Below are 4059 nucleotides of genomic sequence, written 5' to 3' on the forward strand. Positions count from 1 at the left end.
CTTGAATAGCAAGCTTTTTACCATCTGAGCTTTCCTCCCAACCCCTTTTGGTGTCTGAGACAGGGTCGAACTCTGTAACCCAGGCAGACTTCAAATGCTCAGTAATCCTGCCTCAGTTTTTCAGGTAATACAATTAAGATGTAAACTACATCCTGCTGCCTTAAAACTGTCCCTGCTGGACTTCTGGGCTCTGCCCCTTGTTGTCCTACTGTGTACTGTCAGGTTGTGCTCCATGCTCTAAGTGTACCTCCTCATGGTTAGTCCCTCCCCAGGCCCTCCTCATCCTTCCCAGTTACCTGTGTCCGTGTCTCTGACTCTGCCCTCCTCCTGGGGACTCAGAGGTTCCTCATCTCCTCCAAAGGGTGACGGCTATCGTGTTACCCTATCTACACAACCCTGGGCACAGCACAGCAAGCTAAACATTGCCAAAATCACCAAAACCAGCCTCTGTAGGTCATCTCCAGACCTGGTTCCTTATGGGATCTCAGTCTTTTTTTTTTTTTTTTTTTTTTTTTTTTTTTTTGGTTTTTTGAGACAGGGTTTCCCTGTGGTTTTGGAGCCTGTCCTGGAACTCCCTTGGTAGACCAGGCTGGTCTCGAACTCACAGAGATCCGCCTGCCTCTGCCTCCCGAGTGCTGGGATTACAGGCGTGCGCCACCACCGCCCGGCTTAGGTTGTTTTCATTTTTATTTTGAGGCAGGGCCCTGTAGCCTGGAACTCACAGAGACCTGCCTCTACCTTTTGAGTGCTGAAATTAAAGACACGTGCTGGCTTGCTTTTTGTTTGTTTTCTCAGCTAGGGTCTCTAGTAGCCCAGGCTGGCCTTGAACTCACTGTAGAGCTGAGGATGACCATGAACTCCCAAAGCGCTGGGGTTCCAGGCACATGACCGCTTGCCTGGCTTATGTAGTCCTGGGGCACTATAACCCTAGAGTTTCACCTGTGCTAGGCAAGGACTTTCTGACCTGCGTTCCATCTCTCCCACCCCTTTTCTGGAAACAGGGTCTCATTATGTAGCTCAGGCAGACCCAGGAGTCAGTTCTACCCACAATGCTGGGATTGCAGGCACGTGCTCTCGTGCCTTGTCCCTGTCTCCAGTCTCCAATCTTGATGACCCACCTTTTCCTATTGCCTAGGGCAGAGGGGCTTGCGCCTTCCCAGTCCAACTCAAACACCGCCCTTTTAACATTGTATGAATCCATCTCCCCTTCTCCCCTCCATGGCTACTGTTTCTGCTTTGCAGGGGTCTCCTTTAGAACCTAAAAGCCTGGATTGTAACATGTTTTGTGTAACAAGTGGGCTCTACCACCTTAATTTCCTTTCCCTTGAACCAAACAACTCTTGGGGTGCCTGCCCAGTGACAGTCCTGTTTGTAAGAACCCACTGGGGTGCATTGGCCTGGCTGGAGGACCTCTTGTTGACCTCCCTGGAGCCTTCCCGGCTGTGGCCACAGGGCTGGGAACCAAAGGTGCACACTCGACCCAAGCTGGAGTCTGAAGCTCCATTAGAGTGAGAACAGTTCAAATGTCACAGAAGCAGTGAAGAGGCGTGGCGGCCACTGTGGCTCTGGAGAGCGTGAGCCTCGGCTATATGCAGCAGCTGTCACTCTGCGCTGGCAGATGGTTGCCATGGAAATACAGGCCCTTGTCAGATATTCTGATTTTCTAATGTAGAATTCCCCAGTTTTGAAATTCCAGGCATCAGTGCTTTCTTTTAAATATCACAGGCTAAGCGTTCTGCTCTTGCCGCTATTGTCATATTTGACCCACGGGGCCTTCCGTTTGCAGTTGGTGCCATGGAGTCAGGTTCAGGCTTTGGCCCCAAAGGTGGAGATTGCCTCTCCTTGCTGTGTGTTATGAAGAGGCAAAGACAGAGGAAAGAATAGAGCCCATCCTGCTGACTGTCCTGTGCATGTGTCCTGGTTACCTCCTCCTGCCCTTCCTCCCCTGCCCAGGACTATATAATAGCTAAATGTTACATTTCTGAAGCCTGACTGACCTACGTTCAAATGCTCGCTCTGTGAATCACCGGCTATGTGTCTGGAGCCACTCACTCTCTGAGCCTCTGTGGGTCACATGCCTCATAAGGTTATCGGAGTTCAATGAGATTCTGCTTAGAAACCTCTGACCACAGTTCTCAGCACTGACTAAATGCCCAGTGGATGTCTCCTCATTATCCGTACTGCAGTAGAATTCGTCCTCATCCCAGCCCTCTCTCCCATTTGTGTGACTGGGCATGTACCATTTGCTAGTATTACTTACCTCTATTTTGCCAGCCTTCATACACTATTAAAAAAAAAAAAAAAAAGCAGGCATGCCTTTAATCCCAGCACCCAAGAGGCAGAGAAGCAGGCGGATCTCTGGATTCGAGACCAGCATGGTCTACAGAGTGAGTTCCAGGACAGCCAGGGTTCCACAGAAAAATCCTATCTCAAAAAACAAACAACAAGCCGAGCGGTAGTGGCGCAAGCCTTTAATACCAGCATTTGGGAGGCAGAGGCAGGCGGATCTCTGTGAGTTCGGTCTACAAGAGCTAGTTCCAGGACAGGCTCCAAAACCACAGAGAAACCCTGTCTCGAAAAAACAAAACAAAACAAAACAAAAAAACCCAAACAACAAAAAAACCCAAACTAAAATCACACAAAAGAGTGCTGAAGATGAAGCTCCTGGCTTTGCTCCTGTCAGTGCTCACAAGCAACTGAAAATTTCTGGAGAGAAAGGAGCCATTTTCTCCTTCTTTGTGTGAAGTGAGGTGGACATGGGGTTGGGAGGAGTTTCGGACATAGCACAGGCTCAGTGAACAGGGCTGTGGGCCCAGGACTCAGAATTTCAGCTTCATGGGAACAAGAATCCTGTCTGTGTGACTCATTCTTCTGTCTCCCAGGCTCACAGAGATCCCTTGATAAATGTATGTTGAACAAAAGAATGAATGGTGGTGGCGCACGCCTTTAAACCCAGCACTCGGGAGGCAGAGGCAGGCAGATTTCTGTGAGTTCGAGGCCAGCCTGGTCTACAAGAGCTAGTTCCAGGACAGGCTCCAAAGCTACTGAGAAACCCTGTCTCAAAAAAACAAAAACAAAACAACAACAACAACAACAAAAATTTCTTCTCACAGCCCTTACCAGCCAGGGCCAGGGCCTGCAGAGGCTAGACAGTTGTGAGCCACCATGTGTGTGCTAGGAATTGAACTCAGGACCTCTGGAAGAACAGCCCATGCTCTTAACCACTGAGCCATCTCTCCAGCCCCAGTACTATTCCATTTTTCTTTTGAGGCACGATGTCTCTGGATAAGTTGGGGTTATGCTTGCTATGACAAAACACTGTGACCAATACGATTTATAAGAGGAAACATTTAATCGGCTTTGGCTCCAGAGGATTAGAGTTCATGACGGTGGAGCAAAGATATGGCAGCAGGAACAGCTGAGCATTGGCTCAGGATCCACTCATAGGAGGTAGAGAGCACACTTTTGAAATCTCAAAGCCCACCCCCAGTGACACACCTCCAACAAGACCCCCACCTCCTAATCCTTCCTAAGCAGTTCCACCAACTGGGGACCAAGTATTCAAACATCTGAGCCTATGGAGACCATTCTCCTTCAAACCACCTCACCCCCTCCTCAAAGTGGCTGGCCTCAATGCTGAGTTAGTCACATGACCCAAGGCTAACCAATCAGAGATAGTTGTCTACTTGTCACAGGAACTAAAGGCTCAGTCAAATGCAGCTGGAATTGAAACTATTGGAAAGAGGACATTACTTTCCCTTTGAGGAAGCTAAGTCAAGAGACCATAAGAGAGTTCTGCCACTGGCCACGACACCCCCACCGAAAGAGTCTCCCTCGGCATGAAACACCCAGAGAAAAAGGGCTGAGAGATACAAATGCTCCTGGCAGTATCTTTGAGGAAGTCTATCTGGCTGCCTCCAAAACCAAGCCCTTGACCTTTCTATTAGAGATCATCAAATCCCTTTGTTTTTTGTTTGTTTTATTTTCTCAACTTGAGCCGGATTTCTGTCACTTAAATCCAAAAGATTCCTGGGTTAAGGTTCTCTAGACAAAGGGTCA

This window comes from Microtus ochrogaster, chromosome 10 (genome assembly GCF_000317375.1).
Source record: "Microtus ochrogaster isolate Prairie Vole_2 chromosome 10, MicOch1.0, whole genome shotgun sequence".
Taxonomy (NCBI): domain Eukaryota; kingdom Metazoa; phylum Chordata; class Mammalia; order Rodentia; family Cricetidae; genus Microtus; species Microtus ochrogaster.